The sequence below is a fragment of the Microcebus murinus genome, chromosome 21 (assembly GCF_040939455.1).
Source record: "Microcebus murinus isolate Inina chromosome 21, M.murinus_Inina_mat1.0, whole genome shotgun sequence".
Lineage (NCBI taxonomy): Eukaryota > Metazoa > Chordata > Mammalia > Primates > Cheirogaleidae > Microcebus > Microcebus murinus.
In genome coordinates, this window is record NC_134124.1 from 4,899,518 (window position 1) to 4,918,314 (window position 18,797).

General features: G+C 41.2%; 1 protein-coding gene across 3 annotated transcripts in view; it reads left to right on the plus strand.

Moving 5' to 3' along the window:
* Window positions 1-6,130: 6,130 nt before the first annotated feature.
* The window catches only part of SMAD5 (SMAD family member 5), a 41,681-nt gene continuing 29,014 nt past the window's right edge, over window positions 6,131-18,797 (plus strand). The window contains exon 1 of one of the 3 annotated variants that reach the window (XM_012761194.3): window positions 6,131-6,271. The gene's annotated coding sequence lies outside the window, so the exon portion shown is untranslated. The other 2 variants (XM_012761196.3, XM_012761195.3) reach the window with 2 other exon arrangements.

Consider the following 18,797-nt stretch of genomic DNA (forward strand, 5'->3'; position numbering starts at 1 on the left):
TGCAAGGCTCCAGGCTGTGGGTTGGGATCAGCTCTGCTCCATGTGTATTTTCATTGGACCAGTAGCTACCTGCAGTCTCTTTTTTTTTTTTTTTTTGAGACAGAATGTCACTCTCATGCCCAGACTAGAGTGCCGTGGCATCAGCCTAGCTCACAGCAACCTCAAACTCCTGGGTGATCCTCCTGCCTCAGCCTCCCAAGTAGCTGGGACTACAGGCATGTGCCACCCATGCCCGGCTAATATATATATTTTTTAGATGTCCAGCTAATTTCTTTCTATTTTTTTTTAGTAAAGATGGGGTCTCGCTCTTGATCAGGCTGGTCTTGAACTCCTGAGCTTAAATGATCTGCCCCTCTTGGCCTCCCAGAGTGCTAGGATTACAGGCATGAGCTACCATGCCCAACCAGGAGTCTCTTATTTTAATAGTAGATGACAAAAAACACAAAAGGCCAAGCCAAACCATCAAGCACATTTAAAGATTATGTTCATGTCATGTCTACTGGCCAAAACCATTTTCAAAGGGGCAAATTCAATTTCAAAGGGGCAAAGAAGCATACATCACCTTCTCTAGTTGAAGGTACTGCAAAGTCATATGGCAAAGGGTGAGAATGTATAATCCCACGACAGAGAGAGAGTGAAGATTTAGGAACAATAATCCAGTCTACCAGAATGACTGCCAGGTATGGCTTGAGCAGCTACATGGATGGAATAGCTATTTATTGACATGAGGAAGACCGGAGCAGGGACAGGTTGGGGAGGGAGAAGGACAAATATCAGGAGTTCAAGTTTGGGACTTGAGAAATCCAGTGAGACTGCCAGTGACAGACGTCACAAGGGGTAGACGTGTACTTGGAAGGTCCAAGGAAGATCTTTGGAGCTTTATGTACAGCTGGATTCAGAGACTCAAAAAGGTTTTTGTCAGGAATTTGTCTTCACTTCTGTTTCTCAGTTCTGCTTCTCTCTTTTGGCTTCATTTCCAAGTGAACTCCCTCCACAAGTGGGCTCTGGCAACCTCAAAGCCACCTTTAGCTTAGCAAGGATAGTAAGAAGGAGGACATTTCTCTGTCAACATCCACACATCAGTCTAAGGGGTGATACATGTCATTTTGCTTAGGGCCTGTGCCTGTCTATGAACCAATCGCGGTGGCCTGGGTAACCTGGGCACTCTGATAACCCTCAGGGGTCACGGGGCCCATCTCTGGGGTGGGGTTTCTGGTGCTGTGGTTAATATAGGAAGGGAATGGTACCACAAAGGAAGCAGGAGAAAGAGGACAGAAAGTATGAAGGTAGACAAAATCTATAACTCCTGCGATCCAGTTGAGACGTTAAGAAGGTAGTTGAATTTAAAGGTCTGGAGTTCATTAGCCGAATCCAAGATGGAAACAGAAATTTGGGAATGTCTGTAATAGATGGGACCAGAGCCCTGGGAGTGGACAAAATTATCTATTGGCATAAAAAGAGAAGAGGGCCTATAGTCCTGTAATGTATTTTAGGTAACAAATGAATTTGCTAAGAATATTTTTAGAAGTTGCTAGACTATCAGAAGAATGCATGTTTTTAAAATAAACACCTGTATGTCACTTAATATGTGCCAGGCATTTTTCTAAGCCCCTTGCAAGTTCTATGCATTTAATCCGCATAATAATTCTATTAAGTTGACACTACTGTTATCTCCATTTTACAGATGAGAAGACTGAGGAACTTATGCATGGTCACACAGGTAGTAAGTGAGATAGTTCACGTTCAGACCAAGAAGTCTGGCTTCAGAGTCCTCATGATTAAGATTTCATGGTGTTAAAGGGCCTCCTAGAGAATGTGAAGTTTTTGTCTCTTTCTCCTCTCCCCAATTCCATAACACTCCCAGATTTTCACTTGCTGTTCAGGATTTGTGGTGGGGTACATATGTGATTTGGCTCATCGGAGACTACATCTCTGGGGATGAAAACTGAGAAGGTAGAGCCCTGGAGGTTCGTCGAGTTAACTTGGAGCGTGTTTGCAGTCAGGAGAAACAGATGCTGTTTAAGTCAGGAAGGAACGAGTGTTCACTCCAAGGCCTGCTTCAGAAAGCCTCTTTGTTTTATGACTCTGGGTGCAACCAACCCTTTTAATTTTGTGTCTTGGACTCCAGCCATAGGAGGCCTTCTTTAATGTAGCAGATGGCTGGAGACAGGCAAGCCAGGTTCCTACACTCTACATCAAACTGCCTTCCCTAGAGAGGAGTCTCCTAATTAGGTTGCTCTGAAAAAGAAAAGAAAACAAAACAAAATGGACACATTAAACTTACACCATGTGTAAGGAACCACTGTCTTAAGCATCTGCAAACATGTGGTCAGGAAACCTTTTGAGAATCTGATGAAAGCTATTGGCTTTTTTCTGCAGAAAATTTATACATAGGTATATACACAGAAATGTGCACATTAATTCCAGAGAGCTCACGGATTCTCTGATATCCATCTCTGAAGCTTCCAGGAGTCTGTGGCAGCCAGAGTCCTGTGCTTTGAGTGGAGGCAGCTGCCATTCTTTGACTTTAATTTTCTTTTTTCAATGCATTAAGATCTCAACTTCTGAGTTTTAAAAATAAAGGATCTGTGGATTACTGAGGAAGAATTTCAACCAGAACACCAAGATTTTACTAGGAAAAAATCCTTTCAAATATTAGACAAAATGTAGCCTATTCTCTAGTCAGCGTGGAACTTTGGCTCATTCTGTTAAAGACTAACGTGAAGGTTCTTCCGACAAATGTGATGAAATTTTTCTCTCTGGATCGTGGGGTGTGTCTCTGCACATCGTTTCTTTGGAAACTCATTCTTCTCAAAACTTCTCAGTTGAGCTCTGGCTCCTGCACTGTTTCCAATATTAAGAATTGAGGGCAGGGGGGAGCCTGCCGATTGAAGAACATACGCAGAATTCTCAGAACTTGGAAAGGAAGCTCCATTGTTTCCAAGAACCCTGTCTGGAGGAGTCACACAAATTTAGACATTTCTTCCTCTGATGTCCATGCACCGTGATTGTCTGAGGAAGAAGAGAAGTCCTTGAGGTAGCCACCAGGACACTTTATGGCTCTTTGTAATGTCATTCACCGATGCTCCTACCCTGGGTGGACTCTTCCTAACATCATCACCTTCTTCCGATTCTCCCAGGAATGTATGCGGTAGTCATTTAGGGAGAACCTTCTGAGCTACAGCAAAGTGAAACATTTATTAAGGATATTCAAATCAAAACTAGTTTGCCTCAGTGGCCTTACATTTAAAAATAAAACTTAAAAAGTGCAGAAAAACTTTTAACATTCTTCCAATTCCTCACGCTCCATATATTTGTTTGTTGTCCCACCTTTCCTAAAAATCGCCTCCTTTTTGGAACTGAAAAATTTAAGGTGGGAGCAGGTCATGGGCTAAATATTCAGGCTAATTCTCTACACCAAGTGAATAACTTAAAGAATTGTTGAAAAAATTCAAAGACATTGAATTTAGGCCCATTTCCTCACTAACCATCAACCCAATTAAGGCACAGCTATTTGGGGTTTAAATCAGATTTCTCAATCTCAGCATTATTGACATCTTTGGGCTGAATAATTCTTGATAGATGGAGGATGTCCAGCAGCCTCTCTGGCCTCTACTCTCTAGATGCCAGTAGCACTTTCCTCCTAGTTATGACAACTGAGAATATCTTCAAACCTTGCCAAATGCTTTCTAGGGGTGTAGTTACCCCTGGTTGAGAACTACTGGCCTAAATTACCCAGAAATAAATTTCTCTACATGCAAAGTGAAATGGGAGTATTGAAGCTGCTTTTATCTGAAGTTCTTGATCAGGCGAATGGCTAGACTGGGAAAGCAGTTTGTATTTTTTGATGCTCCATTGGTGACTATATCTATCTGTTCAGATTATCGTGTTCTAGATTTGTTATTAGCTCCCATTTGATTGCCAAAAATAGAGACTTCCTTATTCCCTTCCTATGGCTCTGGCACACCATTTGGTGTTTGATAATCTTTTTGATTACTACTCAGTGATCCCTCTGACTTTCTATACCCTTTCAGGTATGGGTAATTTCTTAGTCCCTTTGGGAGGCTTTTGCCGTGCTGCTAAAAATTTCCATTCCTCCTTTCTATGTCATCATCTCTTCCAACTTAAGACCTAAACTGAGTCCACATAGCAACTCAGAGAGTTGGGGTGTCTGCTTGATTGATCAGCATGTGGACACACAGTTCGCGAAGGAAAACTGTTGAATTTGAGATGACATATGTGATTATGAAAAGGAATCCTATAATTACAAATTATTCTTACATATGTGCAGTGAGTGCAAGACAGCAAACAATTTGTTTCGGGAAGGATTTTACTGGCTTTTTGAAGTGAGGAGTGGCTCTAGTGTGCAAAATATTTAAACCAAATTGTTATGTCCTATAGTGTTCAACAAAGCACTCTGCAAACATTAGTTCTGAAAAAAAGGCATCCTCCAAGGCAGGGTTATGAGCACTTCGGGGAGTTGTAAACCCATGCAGGCTCCAGAAATATGTGCCTTCCAAGGGCTGGAAACTTCTGAATTAACAACAAATAATCAGTGAGTGTGACAAAGAGTTAAAGTACACAGACTTTACTTTCACAAAATTTATGATGTAGTAAAGAAGTTTAAGATGTAGACCTGAGATTGCAAACTGATGGCCAGCAGGCTAAATCAAGGCCATGGTTTTGTTTTGTTTGGCATATATAGGGTTGGCCTCCAGAATGTCTATAAGAGGGACAGGAAGGGGAGGGAAGGAGGGTGTGTGTATGTGGGAGAGAGAGAGAAGTTGCTAAACAGATAAAGCTGAGATTTTTGCATAAAAATCCAAATTTTCAGCTTTTCTTGAAATATCACAATATCTGCCAACACTAGGTCCTTATGTGCACATTTCCCCATGGTGACAGTTGGCTGGAGTATAATAGCAGTGCCCCCTTTGATCAGAGCAGGCCCTCTCTGGTTCCCTACCCTGGCACGCTTCTCTCCCACACCAGGCCTCTGTCATCATTTGAGATGGTCACCCCTAATGCAGAGATTTCTGTAACATTTGTTTAGTCTCTTCCTCATGGAAATAAAGTGTTGGATCCTGGAGCACAATAGCAGCTGTGCTATTTGTGTGTCAGGTGAGATGCCCCTGAAATGGAGGTGATGGGAAATACTCAGATGTATTTTCAAGGTAGAGTTAATAGGATTTCATGATAGATTGGATTAGGGTATCAAAGAGGATTCCAAAATGACTCCAATTTTGACTTTTACTTTGTTTATTTTAAAAGAAAAATCTATAATGGAATATTGGAAAGCCAGTATTGACATTTTAAAGTAAAAACAAAATTATTTGAAAGCTTTTTCTCACAAATACTTCCCAAATTGTGTGCCCTATGTGGTACCAAGGTAATACTCTGGGAAATGCATACAGTTTGGGGAAATTTGGAGGAAAAAAGCATTGAGAAGAGCCCTAGTTAGTAAGAAGAGAGAGTCCAGGAGATGGGGTGGAGGCAATTAGCCTATGGATGGCCCCACTTGCCCAGGGTCCCAGTCCCCATGGGTCTCCCTTCCCGCAGGGGTGGAGGGGATGTATGCCCGGAACAACTGGGGTTGCAGGGACTGTCTCACTCCTAGAACTCCAGGGTGGGGCAGTCCCTCCATTTCCCAGGCCCGCGGGGGCTCCAGGGTTGCCCTGTGGGAAGGGTTTTATGGCTGCATCTGGCCAGAAGCTGTGAGATGTTCAGAAACATGTTTTGAAGCTACTTTTGCTCAGAAAGGACTCTCTTCATTAACATGTATATTGCAAATCAATAAAAGTAGCGAAGTCCTGTCTGAAGATGTCTTTATTTACACTATATGTGCCAGAAAATCTCTAATTGTCCCTATCAAGGACAATCACTTAATTTTATTGTTATGTGTGCTGATTTGGTTAGAGCACGCTACCAGTAGCTCTCGTGGTGGTGGCAGGAGTTGGCCGAATCCTACTTTCAGGCGGGGCCATCGATGCAAAAGCCTCGGGCTGATCGGAAGTCAGAGTTCGCCGGCTCTGAGCCAAGCGCCAAGGTTTCCTCCAGCCGCCCGGGCAAGGCCATCCTCCCCGCGGCCGCCGGTGCGCATGCGCCAGCCCAGCGGGCGTCCTCCCCGGCTGCTTCCTTCCCTCCCTCCCCCGTCATCCGGGTCCTGGGCGAGCGGGCGCCGTGCGCGTGTCCCGCGGCCGCGCTGCTAATAAAGTTGCAGCGAGGGAAAGCGCGGCGACGGCGCCGGGGGAGCGCGCGCCCGGGCGGCCCGTGAGTGAGTGAGGGTCCCCGGAGCAGGCGAGCGAGCGGGGCCGGGGACTGACTGCAGGCTCTGCCCGGACGGACGCGGGCCGAGGCGGGGGCGTCCGGCCGCGGGCGGAGCGGAAGCGATCCGGGCCTGCGTGCGGGACGGGAGGTAGGCCGAGTCCCGGCCTGCGGGGTCCCGGCGGGCGGGGTTGGCGCGGCCCGGCGGCCCGCGGAGGCCTCGCCTGCGGCCCGGGGCGTCCTGAGGCGGGGCCGCGGCTGCCTGGAACTCGTCCCAGCCCCGCCGTTCGCGCCGGGACCGCGGAGGGCGGCGTTGGGGACGCCCTGGAGGGGATTCCCGGCCCCTGTTCTGTCGCGAGGGGCTGTTCGCGCCCCGGTGCACCGCCCTCCATACACGCCCCTGAGAGGACCGCGGGGCCCGTCCGAGCGGCCCGGTCGCCGGCCGCGCTGCAGAGCTGCCCGGTGGCCGGTGAATCAGTGCCGTGGTCGCTTTGTGTCTCAGAGATCAGGATCCGCGGTTATCGGTGGGAACTGCGCTCCGGGCAGTTGTGAGCTGCCACTGCTCGCAGCCGGTCGAGAGACCCGGTTTCCGCCCCTTGCCATGCCAGTGGTCACCCTCCCAAAGGTTTCTGCTTCATGCAAACTTCTGTGTGCCGCAAGGAGAACGCCACAGCTGAAGCAGCGTCTTTTTTGCTTTCACCTCTTTCCGCTCCTTGCCCGGGCCTGCGCTCCAGTTGCCGGTGCTCAGATCCATATTCCAGTCTCCTCCCCTCCTCCTCTTTTCCCCCTCGTTTCCCTTTCAGCTGCTGCTGTTACGTGGAGTTTGGAGCCTAAGCTTTGAAAACTCCCATGTGGCGCCTGTCTTGAGTCTGAGCATGCTCAGTGGCCGCAGCAGATTTGGGCTGCGGGAAGAACCCTTGGGCGAGGATAGTCGTCGGGGTGTTGGGGCGCTTGCCGGGGATCCCTGACAAAATGTTCCGATTCTGGTTGCGATGGCATTGGAGAAGGGAGCTCAGGCCGGCCTGTAGGTGAGGAATGCCTGAACACCCTGGGCCAGATCTTTATCTCGACTGTAAAGACAATGTTTCCTGACCAGCTGGACGTCTAGAGAGCGGAGGGAAAGCAGTTTTTGGCTGCTTGTGCTTTTAAATGGGTGTGGTTGCTAAGTATATCTTGTTTACCTTATCTTTCTGTGGAAAAAGTTTTGAAGTCTGGTTGGGTTTGTCACATCCAGCCTGTTGCCTAGCACTACCCAAAGTGTTCTTATCTAGCGACAGAGACTGGATGTAGGTGGAGGTTGTGGCTTGGCCTCACAGAAGTTGAGAGGAAAGGGTACTTGTGTTCTTAAAAAATTCTTTTGGAAAGCTAGAGAGAGTTACTTGAATTTCCTTAGAGTGCCTGAACTGTCCAGAGTGAGTTGAGTTTTTAATTTTAGTTTGAAAGCGGAAAGGTTGAAAACCTTACTTACAGTGGATTGAGTCACGTTCCAAATAGCTTAAAATTTCTGCTGTATGCCTGGCCAGTAGTCTGTTGTGGAGCAAACACATTCAGTGTGACAGTGTCACATTTATTGATCCTAATGTCATTATGAAATTCGGGTGTTTTAAATTCCCCAAATAAGGAGCTACTTGGCGCATTTGTAACAAATTATTTTACAGTCTTTCTTTTACTCCTTTGGTAACTATTTTTTCCCCCTAAGGTGAACCCCCAAATTATAAAAATACAGAACAACTCAGAGGAAACACTTTAACAAAATTTAACCTTCATATAGGTTGTACATGATACGTTTGGAGTTTTAAAATTTAATTTTTATGATTGCGTGATTGTTCCTGTAACATCCTCCTTTCCTTCCCTCTCTACATTGCTGCCCCTTAGTCCTTTTTTACATAACTGCTGTTGTGTATGTGGGTATCTTTGTTACAAATATTCATTTATCTTTTTGTGCTTCCATTCCTTTCAGATTATAGCTGAAATAGGCAGTAAAAGTTAGGTGAACCTTCTCAACTGACTTTCATCTTAGGTTTTAAATGCATCCACATGATACCTTCTACTTTAAAGGAGGAAGAGAGTAGTGAACTGGACAACAAGAATAAAATATTTTTGTAGGTTCTGTACAGATCTGGTAGTATTATCTGCTTGTCTGGTTCACTGTGGTAGGCGCCACAGAAATGGGTAGATTGCTATGTGTTGTGTTTCTTTCCCCTCTGGCAAAGTCAGCTATTAATTTCAGTGGGAGACAGTGGCAGAATGTTGTTACTAATGAGGTTTGAATCAGATTGTTGTTTACTGTTGGTTATGTAACATGCTGCTTGGAAGTATTATTAAAAGTTGCATTCTGTAGCAAGGTAGAGGCAAGTCAGTTCTGCTTACCCTCTTCACTGAGTTTTGATTCTTGGCTGAACCTGAAGGCACATTAGACTACAACCATAATTATACCTGGGCAGGCTTCTGTTTCCTGTTTTCATCATGAACCCAAACATTATGATTTGCAGTGATGATCTTTTTTGTCCTTTGCGTTAAACAGAAGCTGTGTGTTTTCTCTCTCTGCTGAAAACAGATTTGTAATTTGGTCAAATCAAAGATTTTAGTGTTTTGAAAACTAGTTAGTAAAATACTAAACAATTTTCATTAGTACAGTAGCTTAAGTTGAAATACTATCTAAAAAATCTATTTCATTTATATTCTTTGTTTTATGTAAATTTCAATATTACCAATAGTTCGTAGAATCTTTGAATTAAGAAAACTCTTTTTGTTTGCGACTTATTAGTGCTTATTATCACCAGATGTATATGTTGGTTGAGGCAGTGAGCCACACACATCTGGTTGAATTTCAGAGCTGACTTGAGTACACTTTAAGATATAGGCGTCTTTATTACTGTGGTTTGTCAGTCTTCTCTTTATTTCTAGAGGATCTGTGTTCCTTCTCTCCCTTTTTTTGTGCTCTGTACTAAGCACAAGGAAGAAGCCAAAAATAGTTGATTTCTTCAAATGTTACAGGCAGCTTATATCCTGTGGTTTGCCAGTCTACTCATAAGGTCAAAGGCACTGGAGAAGATTCCCTCTACTCTAGTAGTCTGAGAATTCTGATCTCCGCCAGTCTGGATATTCTAAAGAAAAGAGTATCTGGGAAGGTAGGACCCAAGAAAACTGGGGTGCACAGATAGGGTGCTTTGCTCCAAAGATGATAAAGGACCCCAGGAAGCTGATCATGTCTTTTTATACCTTGTTTTTCCCTTCTGAAGTTAATAAAATAATAGTAATTGAAATTGTTAGTGTTGGATTATCCAGGTCTTGCACCTTCACACACCTTTAACCTCTAAGCAGAACTCCGAATCTGAGAGGTATGCCTACTAAATGGAAGGTCAAGATTTAGAACTCTTTTGGAAGAATTGTTTAAAATTAGGTTGTTGTTAGGACCAGCTAATTTCCCAATGTCATAGGTCACCTTCATATTCTAACAGCTTTTATTGTTTTACAACTTGGAAAAATGAGGTAATTATAGAGTTCTTAGGCTTTTCATGAATAGTCAGCTAGTTCTAGGCTCTTTATTTAGTTTGGATTTTTAAATTTATTTTATTTTCTTTGCTTTGGGCAGCGAGGTGGGAAGTTTTTGGCTGAAATGCTATTAGAGTGGCGCGTGCAGTGACTTTTCTTTCTCCTTTCTGAGTCCTAATTTGGTTGAGATAATATTTTGGAAGACAGAGTTCCTTATTAAGACAATTCTATGTGTGTGATACTATAATTTTACTTTCGTAAGCTATTTGTTAAAGTGCATTTTGTAAATAGATTTTATTCTTGAATCCTTTGGGATCTCAGTTCCTTTCTATATCGAGTATATAATTTAGAGACTGGTATTCTGTGGAAAATGGTTTGACCTGTTGTAGTGAGATTTTAACTGGAATTTTCCTTTTGATATCCATATATATTGTTTTGTTATATTGAAAATAATAGAAAAAATCTTGTGTCCCCTTCCCAGCCTTTCTTTGAGCATGGCAACTGGAGTCTTGGGAGGAGGGAGGCTCACACTTTTCAGATTTAACTATGATCTCAGAATATGGCTAGTACTTTCAAGGCAAGTTTTGTTTTGTTCTGTTTTGTTTTCATGATGTGTTAGGATCTGTCTAGCATCCTATCTGTTAGGCTGTGTAACTCGAGATCTAGTTATTCTGGTTTGTGTGTTTCCAGGAAGAGGGTACTGCAGAAATATTTCAAAGCCTGTCTTCTGTTTTCCTCCCCCTTAATCACATCTTCATGCCCACTTAAATGTGTGTCTGCTTCACTCATTGACTATTTCTCACTCTTTGGAGTTGAAAGTGTAAATTAAGTGAGTGATGACTAAGAGCTGAAAAGGTACCCAGAGCCATATTTATTCCGTTTTCTTCTGAGTAGAGAACTTGAACTTTGTAACGCAAAGTTGTCTGGAGAACATCTTCATGATGCATTGGAGTATATATTGTGTACACAGGGTAGTTCTTTGTGCTCCAGAGACAGGTTTTACAGTACTGATTTGTTATCTGCACTTGATGATTTTATAATTTAAAGGAAAGCACTGTGAAGATTGACCAGGTCTTTATCTATTCCTGTGCCAACAAGCCTGTGCATACATACTTGAACACATCTGGTAGCAATGGAAGAAATCTTGCAGGCTTGTGGGGGTGACTGTTACATCTAGATTAGGCTGTACTTAATTAGAGAACTTTGAGGAGCACTCTTTAAGCAAAGAGTGATTAAAAACTTGGAAACAAAAATCTGGATGTGGGAGATAAAAAGGTAGAGAATTCTCTGGGCACAAAGAGAATAGCCAAGAAGATTATGCCATGAGAACTGTCAGGAATCATAAGTTCAGCTCCTTAAAGGGCTTTGAAACCTGCTATAAGAACTTCTGATGTCTTTGGAAATTGGGAGCCACTAAGGAAAGTGGTGATTTAAGTGTTTCTCTAGGAAAATAATTTTGGTGTTCATGTGATTGTATCTTTCTTATAGATGTTCCCATAAAGAATAGGATTTCTGAATTCAGAAAAGCTGTTGGCATACTTGCTTTCGGTTTCTTTCTCTTCTCTGCCTGCAATCGTGGAAGTGGCTTACAAGTTTTGTAGTAATTGTATACCTGGATCTAGGGTTGATTTGAGAGTGGTGATGGTTGTCTTCTTTTGCTGACACTTGGTGGTTACTAGTAGAACCACAGGGGTAAGAGATTTTTGAAGCTTTACCATCACAAATCCCCCCCCACAGGTTACCCTTAGATGTGTATATGCAAGTGGCTTTCTTCTACTGCAGGTGATCCTGAGCACCTTGATTCCCAAACCTGCTGCGTAACCTGTGGTTCTTGTTGGAAATGTCTGAGGTAGGGCACTACTCCTAAGCCTCATGAATCTGAAATTTGAGGATGGTTCTGAGGAATTTGTTTCCTTAAAACTTCTGCTTGTAATTCTTTTTTATAAGTTTGGCTTAGGTGATGGTGGGTTGGGACCCATGCTGGCATTTATTTGCATGGGATGATGTCCTCAGGACATTTTGTTGTAGCTAATGGAGTTGGGGAGAATTGGTTTTCTTGTCTTTTATTGTGGATTGGAGCAGAAAGTGAAGGAGCTGTTTCTGTGAATTTACTTTAGAAGTCTGGATATGAGCAATCAGTCTTTTTGAGGGAGGGTGTTGAGGGTGGTTTATGTGTGTGTTTATGAGAGTTGGTGAGGATGCCCTACTTCAGTAACTTGAGGTAAGCACAGGACCTTTGGTTTATTGATATTACTATGACTTCATTTGAATTGGAAGCATGTGAACTTAGCATTTTATTCGTTCATTTAATGCATACAAAGTTTAACTCCTGATCTTCCTTTAGCTTTCTTATCAGTATTTCCCAAATCAGTTGATGATGGATTCCATTATTCCAGTTGCCCAGGCTGACACTTTGGAATCACTGTTGACTCCTCTGTTCTCATACATCCCGAATCTCTTTCATCAGGAAACCTATTGTCTCTCCTACTTCTCACCACCCCACTGCTATCACCCTGGTCTGAGCTATCATCATCTCTCACCTAGATTACTGTAAGTCTGTCTGAACTGGTCTCTGCTTCCATCCTTGCTGTCCACCCCTTCCCACCTTTTACTCTCAACACACCAGCCAGAATAATTCCTTAATAATATAAATCTGAAAACACCATGTTTCCACTCAGAGATCTCCATTGGGTCCACATTGTGCTTAGAGTGCTGTAAAAGCTAAAGCTGTTATATCTAGCACTACCATTCTGGCTCTTTGACCTTTTTGACCCCATTCCTTACCTTCTTCGCCTTGTTCACTTCATTCCCAGACCACACTGATCTTCCAGTTCCTTGCATATGCCAGGCACACTCCCACCTCAGGATCTGGGCATTGCCTGTTCCCTTTGCCTGTAGTAGTTTCCCCCAGATATCTGCCTGGCTCAGTCTTACTTCCTTAACATTTTGAGTCAGTTGGCATTTTCTCATGAGGCCCAGCTCAGCCACTCTTTTTAAAATTACACATTCTTCCCCAGGATTTCCCATCTACTTTATTTTTCTCTATAATGTATAATAGTAATAATAATAATAAATTGTGCTTTATTTTTCTCTAAAGCACTTTTCACCTGAGAAACATGTTACTTATATTTTGTCTGTCTCCCTCTGCTGGAATGTAAGCTGCACGAGGACAAGTGTTTTGATCTCTTTTATTCACTTCTATATTGCCAGCTCTTAGAATGCTACCTCAATAAATATTCTTTTGAATGAATTACTTGAATGAATTTAACAAGTTATTTCAACATGCATCGTACTATTTCTTAAAGATTTCATTCTATTAGGAGAGACAAAAATCAAGTAAATATTATGTCAAATCGGTTAATCCAGTGAAGGAAATGAACATAGTGTGGATTAGAGACTGGGGAAAATCTGCTTTATGAGTTGATTGGGGAAGGCATCTGGGATGTTAGCTGAAAGAGAAACATGAATGATGAGAGAACTTGAAATTAGTGGTTGAGGCTTCAAGAAAGTGATCTAGGCAGAAAATGATATTTATGCGATCTTAGGTGTTAATATTAGTTATTAAATATGAAATGTCCGATTTCGAATCAAAAGTGTAGTGTATTATATCTCAAACAAGAAGCAGTACAATTAAAGTGTACGCCTAAACTATCGACACAGTTTTGCCATCTTAACAGTAGTTTGTTTATGCCAGCAGCCAAGAAGCCTGGAGAGCGAGTGGCCATGAAATCATGAAACTTGTTTTCCACAGCTTGTTGAGAATGGAGTATTGTTCCTTGCAAGAAGTGGTGCAAAGCCCGGTAGAAGTGGTAGTCAGTTGGTGCAAGGTCTGGTGAATACTGTGGATGGCAGAGTTTCCAAGGCCAGCCTCTATAATTTGAGCAGCGTTTGTGCAACATGTGATCAAGTGTGTCTTGCAAGAGGATTGTCCTGTCTCTATTGACCAATGTCAGCTGCTTAATCACAAGCATCCTCACCATTTCATCCAGTTGGTTGCAGTAGACATCTGCTGTAATTGACTGACCAGGTTTCATGAAACTGTAGTAGATAATATTAATACCAGTGCTGGACCACCAAACGGACACCATTAGGTTTTTTGGATGAATATTCTGTTTTGAACTGTGTTTTGGCACTTAGTCTTTATCTAACCATTGTGCTGAATGCTTGTGATTGTCAAAAAGAATCCATTTTTATCACACATAACAATATGGTGTAGAAATGGTTCACCTTTATGTCATGACAGTAAAGAAAGGCAAGCTTTGAGATAATTTCTCTTCTGACACTTTTTTAATTCATGTAGAACCCATCTATTCAGCTTCTTTACCTTGCTCATTTGTTTCAAATGGTTCATTATTGTTGCAATAGTTATGTCAAATCTTGCTGCTCATTCATGCATAGATTGAGATGGATTCACTTCTACTACAGCTTTCACCTCACCCACCTTGGTCTCGGGTCACCCACATGGCTCACTTTCAAAATTAAAATCACCGGAATGATTTTCATGTTCATTAGCCACATCCTTCTCAAACACTTGTTGATATTTCAAGCTGTCTGTGCTGCATTGGTTCCACAACAGAACTCGTATTCGAAAATAACATGAATTTTATACTTATATCCATGGTTTCACCAAAATTGCTTTAAAAAAAAATTGAAAGATAATCACAAGCCAGATAATCACAAGACTGAGGATGTTCCTTCACAATAAAAATAAAACTAGAAGTGTCAAAGTGAAATGTCAGAAATGTCAGCTGTCAAAATTAAAGGAAATCGCACATTTCATACTTAGTAACTTAATACAAAAGACATTTCAGTACAGGCAAAGAAATGCTTTTGAAGAATGAATTCTTACTAACATTTTTTGGGGAGCAGGAATGTTTCTAGAGTTTTGTTTCATTGTTTTGAGGAGCAGCATCTCATTTGTAGTAAGAGGATGTGCTGTGACAAGTGCTAGATACCTGGATTAGATGCCCTTTCTCTCTTTGTTTTCTGTGTCCCTATAATACCATGAGCATATCTCATTGTACTTACATATAGTGAGATAGTTTAGTGTCTGTGGTGCTGTTTATCTCTGTGAAAGAAGAGTACGTACCATTTGCATTTTTATTCCCATTGCTTACTCATGTAGTATCTTTGTATGGGACTTAGAAAAAGGAATCCTCATTTATTTATTCCTCCACCCTTACATAGTTTTGATAAACACTTGCATGTACCACAATGTCTGGTAGATAGTAGGTGCTTAATAAATCAGTTAGTGTATGTACTTTTATAAGTAGGTATGTCATATGATAATCATTTCTGTTTTTGTGTTGGCCTCGTAGAGTACTGTAGTTGTGAAATGATTTGCCCCTGGTTTCTGATTGATTTTTCTTAAATTAATTTCAGCCTCTAAATTTGCATAACTCTAAATATATTGGAGAGGAATCTTTGAAGTATGAATGACTCTTGGTAATGTGAATCTTCTCTTTAGTAAGGATTTAATATAGCTGAGGCACAGCTGCACTTTGGTTTTAAAATCTGTTTTTTCCTCTGACTCTACAAGAAATATGTTTATTTTAAAAAGTACAGAATTATGTAAAGCAGAAAGTGAAAAGTACTCCTAACCCTACCCCCAGAGCTAATATGCTTTCACAGGCTCTCTATGCACGTTCTCTTTCATTTATTAAACAAATACTTGAGGGTATGTATCACTAGGCTTACAATGCTGAGTGCAGACAGATACGGCTTTTCTCTTGGAATTTACATTCTTGTGGGGGCAGATTGGACAAATATATATATAAATATAGTTATGGTAAGTGCTACAAAGTAGAGGTATGTGATACAGTAAGTTTATAATAGGGGGATTTCACCTAGCTAGGGTGGTCTGGGAAAACTTCCAGAAGAAGGGATGTTTGAGCTGAAAGACAAGCAAGGGGGTGTGTCTTGTAATGTGATGGGTTCTTTTGTAATGCATGACAGCTCTTCATTATATAAGGTTTTCATTTATGGCTGAGGTACCACTACATTTGTTTGGTTTTCTGAGAGACGTTGTGTATTGTTCAATCAGTAGTTGCAGTTTTTCAGAAGAATTTCAGGGAACTTCACACACAGAGGAACTTCTAAATTTTATTATCTTTGTTTACTTTATAGCTCTGAGGTCATTTTTGTAAGAAATGACAAAATATATGAGCAAAAGGGTATTTATTAAGTCAGATCTTCACAAACTAGAGGTAGACTGTAAAAGGTCAAGATAATAGCAGAAAATGGGTTCATAATTGTCAAATCCCTCCAGTCTCTGGGGTAAGAAGTAGCACAAATCCTTGTCTGCTGATGACTGGCCCTCTGTGCTTGCTGCACATTTTTTTTTTTCTCTCTATTTTATGTTTCATCTCTGTTGGCTGTCATGTGGGAATAAATCTAGAATAGAGCTAAGTGATAAGCTAAATGACATATGAAACTCTTCATAGTGCCTTCTCTTTTTTCCCATTTCTCTAAGATCTTTGAGATTATGGAGAGTGTTTTTTAAGCCTGAGTTCCTGGCATGGAGTGTTCCTGACATATCTGAGTGGGCACCCAATAAATTTGGGTAAATCAAACATCTACTGTCACAAACTCAACTCTCACTTTATTCATATGATCCTCCAAATGTACGTGTTTATGCCTTCCCTCTCGAGCTTTAACTTCACATGTTTTTTGGATGTATGTCACTGTGTGCTTTCTTACATCTCTCCACTGTCACCTTCCTGCCCCATTTTTGGGCATAACTAGAATTCCCCTTCTTTGGTAAATGATGTCTTATGTCTCCGTTTTTTAGCTTTTAAACCTTACCTTTTCTAACTTGACCCCTGTTTCTATAATCACGAAGTCCTATTGATTGTTTATTAGTAATGTCCTTAATATTTCTTCCTTTTTTGTATCTCTACCACAGTCACCACCCTGGTCTGTGCACCACCACCGTTGTTTGTGTATTCCTTGTAGTTGGCTTAGCACCATGTTCTCCATCTTTCTTCTTTGCCCCTCTTATAAGTTTCTTACTTGGTCATGTGCTGTTGCCATTTTTGTCTTGAAATGCCTCTTGGAGCATATATCCTTTTGGTATGGATAGAACTCTACACTGCATATAGGATTCCTTCTAGAAGTCTGACCGCTCAGGCTTGCATTCATTTTCCTCATTTGGCCTTCATTCTGTGGTGTTGCCTTTCCCTTTGATTCATAGTCCAGTTGGCTGATTAGCACCTCCCCACCTCCTCTGCCTCATTTGGCTTAGTGACACTTGGTTTTCCTTGTTCTTGTCCTTTCTTACTGAGTGGATGGTAAATTATAGATTGTCGTATTCCTATTTGGCATCCAGTAATTTAGTAGTATCTCAAAATTTTGTGCAAATAATGATAAGCATTTATCTACACCTTATCCTTAAGGCTTTACTCACTTAGTTGTAGTGTGTTTGTGTTTGGGAGGAAGGAGTAGACTCTGTCCAAACTAGGTATTTTTACACTTTTGCTAAGCCACTTTTTGTCTATTACTGGCCACTTGCAGTATAGTTAATTCCTTAAGCAGTCTTGTTCACAAGTATATAATCTTTTCACTTTTTTCTTCTCCCAGTTTCTAGTTAATATTGGTATCATTCCAATTCCTTTCTCTTCATTTTGGTCCTCTAAATAGATCTGAATTTGAAAGTGTTTGATCACCCAGATTTAATTATATTCATTCATACTGCAGTTTTGATGAAAATTGGCGGACTCACCTAACACAAATTGTCCTGCGTGTTTCCTAGAAGGATGTACATTTTGGGGAATTCTCTAGTTTTCAAGCTAGAAGTAGAAATTCCCTGAAAGTGTCTTGGGTACTGTTCAGTTTAATTTGTGATTTTTGTTTTATTAAATTCTTGGTTAGCCCACTATGAATTATTGTTACAACCCTTGGCTTTTAAAGAATAGGCTCAGTTTGGCACTGAACATTCTAACAGATTGGTTTAATATGGTCTTGGGTAAGAGCCAAAAAGAGAAAGCAGAATTTACCTTCTATCCCTGATTATGTTATTGAAATAAGACTTTAACATTTATAAACAAGTGTTTAACAGCTTTTTATGGAGGGTGGTTGTAAAAGAAAATAACGATTTAAGTTCCTTGAAGCCTACTGATTTTTTTTTTAGTTAAGAACTACATATATCACCTCTTCATAATAACAAATATTATATATGTGACCTTAACATTTGTACCCCCATAATAGGCTGAAATAAAAAAAATAACAGATATTTATTATTCCCAGTGATGTACTTTAGGATAAGTGTCTTAGGTGGCTTAGGATGAGTATGGCAGAGGTGCAGATAGAATCCATACAGGAGCCAGGTTTTTGTCTAGGGCATTGTCTTATATATGTGGGCTGTGAATGTATTTTCCCTTGACTTAGTACGGAACTAAGAAAGAGGTAAGCAACCCTGGAGCACTTGAAAGCACCACATATACAAATTACATACTCTGTCTGTGCTTATTGGGTTCTTCTTGAGACAGAAGGAAAGTTCATTCTCATTAGGTAGTTTGTCAAGTGTCTACAAAACAACACTGAGGAATGTAGAAGAAGCTATGAGAAATGCAGGAAGAGGAGGCAAAGAAAAGTAAGTCAAAGGCATGAGAACAAAAGATGGTGAGAATGACACATACTGCTGGGAAGTGATGGGAGAACATCAGAAAGGACTTTGAGAGAGAAGAAAAGAAAAAGCTGCCATATTTTTTCTAAGGTGTACATTTTTTTTTTTACCTCAGAACATCTCTAAAATTAGGACATCTTAATCAGTGGCATCTAAGTATTGCTTTTCATTAGTTTATTCATTTTCATAGCTGTGAAGTATTTCCATCGTATGAATTTATTACCATTATTTACCCACTCTACTGTTGATGAATATTTGGGTTCCAATTTGGGACTATTATAAATAAAGTTGCTATGAACATGTACTTGTCTTTTGGTGGACATTTCTGTTGGATATATGCCTAGGAATGGAATTGCTGGGTTTTAGGGATCTATGTTTAGTGTTAGGGAATACTGTCAAAACAGTTTCCCAAAGTGGT